General features: G+C 45.6%; 1 protein-coding gene across 1 annotated transcript in view; it reads right to left on the reverse strand.

Moving 5' to 3' along the window:
• LOC120933413 (gastrula zinc finger protein XlCGF8.2DB-like) overlaps positions 1-8,772 on the reverse strand; it is a 47,544-nt gene extending 38,772 nt beyond the window's left edge. The window contains exon 1 of the mRNA XM_040346628.1: positions 8,414-8,772. The gene's annotated coding sequence lies outside the window, so the exon portion shown is untranslated. The remainder of the gene's footprint in view (positions 1-8,413) is intronic.
• Between the last annotated feature and the right edge of the window lie 2,247 nt (positions 8,773-11,019).

The raw sequence follows: 11,019 nt of genomic DNA on the forward strand, positions 1-11,019 counted from the left end.
TAACCTCCCTGGCGGTATGATTCTTTCAGAAAAAACATGCTGAAAGCGGTACCATTATTTGCAAGGAAATTTGGCGTTTTATATTGTAGGTCTGTAATTTTTAGAAATAACTCACTTAAATCTGACCAAACAAGATTCTAATAGGCATCCCGTGTATTACATTTTTTTAAAAACAAAATTATAAATTATAATATAATAAATAATTATAAATAATTATAACAAATAATAATATAATTATAATAAAAATTATTCAATAATGTAATCAAATTAAAATCACTGAAATTTGCTCAGTTGCAGAATTGTTGCTGTCATTATTTTTTTTTTTTTTATGACGAATTTCCCCACAAATCGCTATCGCACAATTCTGCAAGTGATTATAATTTATTATCGCTGTTTTTTAGCTGATCTAAAACTATTTTTGACATAAAGGGACACTTTTGGTTGCTATGGACAATCTACAGTTTGCAGGGAGAAAAAAAGGTTTTTATTATATAAAATGACATGCAGGACACTGGGCAGACCACTAGGGACAGGGGGGGTGTGTTTTTTTTACATACAGTACTGTAATCTATAAGATTACAATATACTGTATGTAATGTGTTTGTTTACGTTTTTGAATTTGGCGCCGTTCTCCGTCCCCGTGCGTCGTAACGTCGCAGGGAACGGAGATCGGCGTCACACGGAGGCACTATGTGAATCGAGCGAGGTCCCGCTCGCTCACACAGCGCGGTGGCATCGCTGGATCCAGGGACAAGGTAAGTAAAAAGTGCCTGTGGATTCAGCGAGGCGAGCCCGAGACTGACTCGGGGTTACCGATAGTAGCAGGAAAATCTAACCCCGAGTCAGTCTCGGGAAGACCGCCAGGGAGGTTAAGCTTGTGTATTACAGGGGTATTTATATTTAAAAAGTGAAATTGTGGGTGGAACTCCGCTTTAAGAGATCTCTTGCTGAAACATTGAAATGCTGTGGTGGCTGGAAGTTGAATGGTTCCTTCACACTGTGCGTGGTGATCTGCATTTTTCTGCTTTCTATGTGTCCCATCCACACTACAATGCTTGTGTAATACACTGCGGAAAAACACAGCATGCCAGTGCATTGGATGGCACCACATCACTGTGCTGCCACAAGAAGAGTCACAAGAATGTAGTGTCACTGTGTGACACTTTAACCACTTCAGTCCCGGAAGAATTTACCCCCTTAATGACCAGGCCATTTTTTGTGATCCGGCACTGCGTTACTTTAACTGACAATTGCGCGTACGACGTTGTACCCAAACAAAATTGTTTTTTTTCCCCCCAAAAATAGAGCTTTCTTTTAGTGGCATTTGATCATCTCTGCGGTTTTTATTTTTTGCGTTATAAACAAAAAGAACACTGACAAGTTTGAAAAAAATATATATATATTTTTTGCTATAATAAATATCCCCCCAAAAAAAATAAAAAATGTCTTCATCAGTTTATGCCAATATAAGCTTCTACATATAAAAAAAAAAAAAAAAAACGTAATAAGTGTATATTGATTGGCTTGCGCAAAAGTTATTGGGCCAGATCCACATACATTTAGATAGGCACAGGGTATCAGAGATACGCTACGCCGCTGTAACTTACTTTTTCATTCTTTGAATCCACACAGAATTTGCACCGTAAGTTACGGCGGCGTAGTGTATTTCTGGCGGCGGAATTCAAATCGGCGGGTAGGGGGCGTAATTCATTTAAATGAAGTGCATCCCGTGCCGACTGCGCATGCTCCGTTTCGAAATTTCCCGCCGTGCTTTGCGCGAAATGACATCGCAACAACGTCATTTTTTGAACTTGAACGTGACTTACGTCCATCCCTATTCACGGACGACTTACGCAAAAAATAAAAAACATTCAAATTTTGACGCGGGAACGACGAAATACGAATAGCAGCTTTAACTATACGCCGGAAAAAGCCGACTAGAGACGACGTAAGAGAATGCGACGGCCGCGCGTACGTTTGTGGATCGTCGGAAAAAGCTCATTTGCATACCCGACACGGAAAACGACGCAAACTCCACCCAGCGGACGCCGCAGTATTGCATCTACGATCCGAAGGCGTACGAAGCCGTATGCCTGTCGGATCTTACCCAGATGCCGTTGTATCTTGGTTTGAGGATTCAAACTAAAGATACGACGCGGGTAATTTGAAAGTACGCCAGCGTATCAGTAGATACGCCGGCGCACTCTCTCTCTGGATCTGGCCCATAGTGTCTACAAAATAGGGGATATATTTATAGCATTTTTATTATTTTTTACTAGTAATGGCGGTGATCAGCGATTTTTAGCAGGACTGCGACATTGCGGCGGACAGATTGGACACTTTTTTGGGACCAGTGACATTATTACAGTGATCAGAGCTAAACAGAGCCACTGATTACTGTATAAATGACAATGACAAAGAAGGGGTTAACACTAGGGGGGTTGATCAAGGGGTTAAGTGTGTCCTAGGGAGGTGTTTCTAACTGTGGGGGGAGGGGACTGACTGGGAGTACAGAGAGATCGCTGTTCCTATTTACTAAGAACAGACAATCTCTCTCTACTCCCCTGACAGAACGGGATCTGTTTGTTTACATTGACCGATCCCCGTTCTGGTTCTCCGTGAAGCAATTGCGGATGGCCGGCGTATATCGCGGCTGCCGCCACGTGTGTCTGCCTGCTATAGCCGTTGAAGGGATCGCCGTACCGGTAAGGGGATTCACACAGCTGAGCCAACCTGCCGCAGCCAGCCAGCATGAGGTTAATAAAGTTTAAAAGAGAAAAAAAAAACACTTAAAGTGGTTGTAAACCCTCCCACGAAAGTTACACCTACAGGTAAGCCTAGATTAAAGGAGTTGTAAAGGGAAAAAAAATGTTGCCTAAAATTAATGCCTGCAAGGTAGACAGACAGAATAGTGTAATAATTCTGTTAAAAAACGAGTAAATACCTATTAAATTCCTTCATCTATATCACCTCCGGCGTTCTAGTTTCTGTTCTCTCATTCACTTCCTGGTTTGCGGTGCTCGTTCATGTAAGAACTACATTTCCCAGTATGCATTGCGGCACGCCCAGTAATTCACACCTCCTTGAAGTCTCTAACACGTAGAGAGCGTCCTGCCGCACAGATGTAGTTCCCAGGAGGGGGTGAGCACGTCACTGACCACCGCAGTAAAGCCTCCCTTCACAGTGGTCAGTAACAATCAGACAAGCAGGAAGTGAACAGAACAAAGAAGAAATACAGCAACTTCTGAGCAAAAACGAACAATGAGGAAGTGAAAAGAGGATTTTTTTTCCTTTACAACCCCTTTAAGGCTTACCTGTAGGTGTTTGCAATACCTCCTAAACCTACACGGTTTAGGAGATATTTGCCAAAAGGTATACACCGTTGTCTATGGCGCATGCGCGCTGTAGACAACGGCGAAGTCAGAATCCCATTCATAAAAACGACAATGCCGGATTTGACGGCTCCCTCGCGCATGCACGGAATGACGTCTTCGTCGCTCCGCCCAATCACAGCGCCGGAGCGGAGATACCCGGAAGTAACCTTCCGGGTATCTGTGGAGAGATGTCTGTGGCCAGAGGGGGAGACGAGGATGGCTTCGAACAAAGGTAATGCATAATGAGCTAGTATGCTAGTCCTACTAGCTCACTGTTTTTTGTTTTTTTTTCCATGTTTACAACCACTTTAAGCAGTGTAATGCATTAAAAAGCACATCGCACTACTCTCTACCAAAGCTGACATTGACACTAGAATGCACAGTAAAATGAAGAGTTAAAGCGGAGTTTCACCCAAAAAATAAATTTTTAACATTACATTCAGCCGAGTTGTCATAATGACAATCGGCTGTTTTTTTTATTTTTTTATCCCCGTACATAACGTATTTTCACCGCCGCTTCCGGGTTATGTCTTCTGCGGGACTGGGCTTTCTTAATTGATTGACAGGCTTCCGACCGTCGCATACAGCGCATCACGAGTTGCCGAAAGAAGCCGAACGTCGGTGCGCAGGCGCCATATAGAGCCACACCGGCGTTCGGCTTCTTTCGGCAACTCGTGACGCGCTGTATGCAACGGTCGGAAGCCTGTTAATCAATTAGGAACGCCCAGTCCCGCAGAAGACATACCCGGAAGCGGCGGTGGAAATACGGTATGTGCGGGGATAAAATAAAAAAAAAAACAGCCGATTGTCATTATGGCAACTCGGCTGAATGTAATGTTAAAAAATTTTTTGGGGGTGAACCCCCGCTTTAACCATGCAGGCTAGTGTGAAAGTAGCCTCTGTCAGCTTTTTATTCTAGTCTCTATCCTCTTTTGTAAACAGCGTCACCAAACGTGGCATGTCAGGGGGTCCCCTGTACTTAAAATGGAAGTTCCATTTTTGGGTGGAGCTCATTGGGCAGGGGCTTTTTGGAGCGCTTTTTACAGCGCTCCAAGCACGTCCAAAAGATGCTGCTTGCAGGACTTTCTACCGCCCCGCAAGCACACCGCCCCAGTGTGAAAGCATCCATTCGAATGAATAGAAGGCAGTTTTTCAGGCACTATTATTAGAGATAAAACGCATAAAAACTGCCTCAGTGTGAAAAGGTTCTTATAGACACAGAGCAGGGCACGGGAGCAAGCAAACTCAGGCTACTTTCACACTGAAGGCGTTTTAGTGCTAAAAAAAGCACCTGAAAACTGCCTCCCCAGTGTGAAAGCCCGAATCCTTTCACACTGGGGCGGTGCTCTTTTGGGAAGGGAAAAAAAGTCCTATAAGCAACATCTTTGGGGCGGTGTAGGAATGTTGTTTACAGCGCTCCTACCCCCACCCCTGGTCATTGGAATGAATGGGCAGCGCTTTTTTGCAGCACATGGGAATTTATTTTGTTTGTTCTTAGTATACACTAGGCATATATTTTGTGATTAAATAACATTTCTAATCATTTATTAAGTTAATCCTTTCCAAATTGATAGCTGTAGAAAGACACTATTTGGCCTTTGAAAGACTGTCTGTATACAAGGGTCAGTGTCACTACCCCCCCCCCCATAATACAGGGTCAGTGTCACTACCCCCCCCCATAATACAGGGCCAGTGTCACTACCCCCCCCCCATAATACAGGGTCAGTGTCACTAACCCCCCCCATAATACAGGGTCAGTGTCACTACCCCCGCCCCCCATAATATAGGGCCAGTGTCAATACCCCCCACCCCAATGATACAGGGACAGTGTCACTACCCCCCTCCCCCATAATACAGGGTCAGTGTCACTACCCCCCATAATACAGGGCCAGTGTTACTACCCTCCCCCCCATAATACAGGGTCAGTGTTACTACCCCCCCCCATAATACAGGGTCAGTGTCACTACCCCCCCCCCCCATAATATAGGGCCAGTGTCAATACCCCCCACCCCCATGATACAGGGACAGTGTCACTACCCCCCTCCCCCATAATACAGGGTCAGTGCCACTACCCCCCCCCACATATCACAGGGTCAGTCTCTCTACCCCCCCCCATAATACAGGGCAGTGTCACTACCCCCCTCCCCCAGAATACAGGGTCAGTGTCACTACCCCCCCCCATAATACATGGTCAGTGTCACTACCCCCCTCCCCCATAATATAGGGTCAGTGTCTCCCCCCCCCCCCATAATACAGGGTCAGTGTCACTACCCCCCCATAATACAGGGCCAGTGTCAAACCCCCCCCCCCCCCCCCCCCATAATACAGGGCCAGTGTCACTACACTGATGTGAGACACGGATAGGCGGCAATGATGGCCACAGATAGGCGGCAAAGATGAAGTGTCACTTATAGGGCTGCGTTGATGTGAGGCACAGATAGGCGGTAATGACGGGCACAGATGAAGTTTCACTTATAAGGCTGCGCTGATGTGCAACACTAATAAGCAGCAATGATGGGCACAGATAGGCGGCAATGATGGGCACAGATGAAGTGGCACTTATAGGGCTGCACTGATGTGTGGCACAGATAGGTGGTAATGATGGGCAGAGATAGGCGGCACTGATAAGGAAGGGGGCATTGGTTACCACACATTAGATCAGCAGTCAGTACCCCCTCTTAGAAACCCCCATTAGCTCACAGCCCCCCTTCCTTAGAGACCTCCAGAGATAAGAGAGCCCCCCCTCTTATAACAGCGCTCCCTGCCCTCTTTAAGACATCCATTCATGTCTTACCAGCGGGACCCGGGAGTCACTGCAAGGAGGGAAGTGTGAGAGTCAAGCTGGGGGAGGGGCAGAGCTGCTCTTGGGCTCCTCGCACTATGCAGACAGTGTGTGTGAACAGATCATCTGGCAGGTTATTACTCACATGCACACTGTTCCCTCACAGCACCGGAAGCACTTTATTCTCCTCTTCTATCCCACCTCCCGAGCCTCTGAATGATGTCACAGCGGGGTGGGCACTAGAAGGCATCTGTCGGGTAGAGCTCATTCCACCTGACAGAGAAGAGAATGTGCCGGGTGCAGGAGTAGTATGTGCGACGGCCATATGAGTGCGGCAACATGCAGCCATCTCTGTAATGTGAGGGATTTTACCTGCGCCCCCCTCCCCCAGTAAATTGCTCCGCTTGGGTATCCTTCCACTTTCCACCGCCACTTGTGCCGACCCTGTGTCTGGGTAACAAGCGGACTTAAAGCGGAGGTCCGCCAACAATTTTTTTTTTTAAAGTCAGCAGCTACAAATACTGCAGCTGCTGACTTTTAAAATATGGACACTTACCTGTCCAGCGTGCCCGCGATGACGCACCCAAGGCCGGCCCGTGCCTCGGATGCTGCTGCCGCCATCTTCACTAAGGGAATCGGGAAATGAAGCCTTGTGACTTTACTTCCTGGTTCCCTACTACGCATGCGCGAGTCGTGCTGCACAATCGAAATGGTCCCTCCTGTCTCCCAGAAGACAGTGGGGAACAATGGGATGCGGCGTAGACCCCCGCAGATTCTGCAGGGGGTCTATAACCAGAAGTGGGTGCAAATACTTGTATTATACAGGTATCTGCACCCCCTCCCCCCTCAAAGGTGCCAAATGTGACAACGGAGGGGGGGGGGGGGTGTTTCCAAAAAGCAGAGATTCAATTTTTGTGTGGACCTCCGCTTTAAACTGGGCACAAGTGTCTAAACCCGGACTGTCCGGGTCAATACCGGACAGGTGGCAACTCAAGCTGCAACATGGACGCCATTAACCCTTTCTTCAGCCGTTAGCAGGGGTTAATGTACCTGCCGCCGCCCCAGTGTGAAAGTACCCTCACAGGGAGGTGGAGCCAGGAGCGCCGGTGGGGGACCCCAGAGGAGAAGGATCTGGCCAGCTCTGTGTAAATAAAACATCACACAGAGCAGGTAAGTATAGCATATTTGTGACTTTAAAGCAGGATTCCACCCGCAATTTTTTTTTTAAAAGTCAGCAGCTACTAACAGTGTAGCTGCTGACTTTTAATAAGGACACTTACCTGTCCTACTTGCCCGCGCTGATGGCCCTTCCGATGCCGATCCCACGATCGATGCAGGTCCCGCGCCACCATTCACACTAGGGGAAACAGGCAGTAAAGCCTTACGGCTTCACTGCCCATTTCCTACTGCGCATGCACGAGTCTCGCGCCGACTTGTGAATGGGCGGCTGCTCTCTGAGAACACACACAGTTCCCAGAAAGCAGCGCGCCCCATTCACTAGGAGAAGATGAAGAAGAAGACGGACCGCGGCTACGAAGAGGCAGATTACGAACTTCCGCATAGCAACAGGTATTTTGGGTGAGTATAATTTTTTTTTTTTTTTCACATTTTTTTTTCAATTTTTTTTAAGATTTTTGGGCAAATGTTGTTTTCCTGGGTGGAACTCCACTTTAAGAAAATAAAAATGATTATATTATTATTATACAGGATTTATATAGCGCCAACAGTTTACACAGCGCTTTACAATATAAAAGGGAGACAATACAGTTATAATACAAGAGGATTAAGAGGGCCCTACTCAGACGAGCTTACAATCACTTTAATGACAATGCAAGTTTTTGTTTTATACATTGTACATGCGTTACCAGAACTCGCAGGTTTGAATGTGGCCTAATCTCTATTCATATGTTGTGCGAACGCTCTTTTTTTTTTTATTATTATTATTTGGAGCGAACACACATAAAAGGCGGCCCATTTACATGCAAAAAAATAAACAAAAACGCATCATTGAATGCAAATCACTGGGTGCAAAAATGCACTTTGGGCTGCCATTAACAATTAAGCAGGTTTTTCATGTGTTCCAAAATTGTGCAGATGCGAGTGCAGCCTGAGGAGATCCAATCCTGTCAGGGATGGCACAAAGCTGGGAGTCCTCACACTGTACACACATCACCTACGGGAGGAGATAATGGCGAACAACACTAAAATCCATCACACAGATCACTGTCCCCCCTCCCCTCCTCCATTATTTACATACCAAGCACAGGACGGTCTGCATTGATTACAAGACGTCACTTCCTGTCTTTCTCTGCTGCTGTGCACTCTGGAAATCACTCCCCACTCTTCTCGCTTCTCAGGTTCCTCTTCTCAAATTCTCCGAGTTCCCAGCTTCTTGTACTGATCCCTTCCTTACCATTCACCTCACATTCCCTGCAAACCTCTTTTCTGTTCTAGAGGATTTCTATTTATCTGTATATAGTATGGTCGGGACTGAAAATGCAGTAAAAAATGTTCTTAATTTGATACAAAATGAATGCTGTTTGTATTCTGCTTTGCAACCAGCTGGACGACTTTTAGACTATTTATAACATAGACTTCTATGGGGCTCATCTCCCCGTGCCTCACAATTCATACTATTTTGGCGCAAAATTTTGCTGCGGTTTTCATAGATCATGTGACACAAAAAGCGCATTAAAAATGCAACACAGGTGCGTTTTTGATGCATTTTCATGGGGAGGTACATACATAGAATTTAAAGGAATGCATTTGTCTTGTGCTTTTTTTTTTTTTTAATGCAAAAGTGCTTTAAAAACTATTAATTGAAAATGCTCCCGATAGCGAAACCATAATTTTGCAGTGCAATGTGCGTCCATACAAAATGATTGGGCACAAATTGCCCTGCAAAGAATCACATGCAATTTGAACAAGAATGCGTTGCGTTTCCTGTCCGAATCGCATGTGATTTCCCACACCGCTACGATACGTACTCAGGCTGAAATCATCATGACAAGCCTGGGTTTACACAGAAGCAGTGGGGAAAGCACAGAAATCACACCACATTACATTGCAAATCGCATGCGATTCTTTGCGGTGCAATTTGCTCCCATTCATTCTGTATGGACGCAAATTGCACCGCAAAATATTGGTACTCAGTATTGGTGAGTACTTGACCGATAGTATCGGTACTCGCCGATAAGAATCTGGTATCTGACTTGGTGATATTAACATCTATTAATGGATTTTATTGACTACGATATGTAATGCCATACCGTTTCGTTCAATCAGGTCACAGAGCTGAAGAACGGGGAGAGGTGAGTGTAAACAAACCTTTCCCCGTTCTTCTCCGTGGCTTATCACTGATCGTCTGTTCCCTGTCATAGGGAACAATGATCAGTGACGTCACACGTCCAGCCACGCCCCCCTACAGTAAGACTCACAAATTAGGGCACACTTAACCCCTACTGCGCCCCCTACAGGTTAACCCCTTCACTGCTATTGTCATTTTCACAGTAACCAGTGCTTTTTTATATCACTGGTCGCTGTAAAAATGACAATGGTCCCAAAAATGTGTCCGCCATAATGTCGCAGTTACAATAAAAATCGCAGATCGCCGGCATTAGTAGTATAAAAAAAATATTAATAAAAATGCCATAAAACTATCCCCTATTGTGTAGACGCTATAGCGTTTGCGCAAACCAATCAATAAACGATTGTTGCAATTTTTACCGAAAATATGTAGAATACATATCGGCCTAAACTGAGGAAAAAATATGCTTTTTTATATATTTTTGGGGGATATTTATTATAGCAAAAAGTAAAAAATATAGAATTTTTTTTTCAAAATTGTCGCTCTATTTTGGTTTATAGCGCAAAAAATAAAAACGGCAGTGGTGATCAAATACCACCAAAAGAAAGCTCTATTTGTGGGGAAAAAAAGACCTCAATTTTGTTTGGGAACCACATCGCATGACCGCGCAATTGTCAGTTAAAGCAAAGCAGTGCCGAATCACAAAAAGGGGCCTGGTCCTGTAGCTGCATAATGGTCTGGGGCTTAAAGTGGAGGTTCACCCAAAAATGTATTTTTAACAGTAGATTGGGCCTAATTACGGGAAGCAGAATCGGGTGTTTTGATTAAAATCAATGCAGTACTAACCTTTTTTGAGATAGATGTTCTCCCGCCGCTTCCGGGTATGGGCTGCGGGACTGGGCGTTCCTATTTGATTGACAGCCTTCCGACCGTCGCATACAGCGCGACACCAGTTTCCAAAAGTAGCCGAACGTCGGTGCGCAGGCACCATATCGATGTTCGGCAACTCGTGACGCGCTGTATGCGACCGTTGGAAGGCTGTCAATCAAATAGGAACGCCCAGTCCCGCAGCCCATACCCGGAAGCGGCGGGAGAACATCTATCTAAAAAAAGGTAAGTACTGCATTGATTTTAATCAAAACACCCGATTCTGCTTCACGTAATTAGGCCCAATCTACTGTTAAAATTTATTTTTTTCGGGTAAACTCCCGCTTAAAGTGGTTAACAATATTTATTTAAATAAAAAGAGATCCTTGCCGGGGTGCTCACATGCTGCAGGTGCGACAGTGCACCACTCTATAACAGGCTCGTAGCGAGGTGTACAGATCGGGATATGGTAAACAGTCCTGGCACAGACTCTCGTGTCGCCCTGTCCCCTCCCCTACGTGTGACGATACAGGGGGTGTCATATCTTCTTCAGGGGGAAATTTCCCCTTGAAGAAGATACGACACCCCCTGTATCGCCACGCGTAGGGGAGGGGGCAGGATGTCAGGAGAGTCTGTGAGGACTGTTTACCATATCCCGATCTGTACATCTCGTTACAAGCCTGTTATAG

Source organism: Rana temporaria, chromosome 3 (genome assembly GCF_905171775.1).
Source record: "Rana temporaria chromosome 3, aRanTem1.1, whole genome shotgun sequence".
In the NCBI taxonomy this organism is placed as follows: Eukaryota; Metazoa; Chordata; class Amphibia; order Anura; family Ranidae; genus Rana; species Rana temporaria.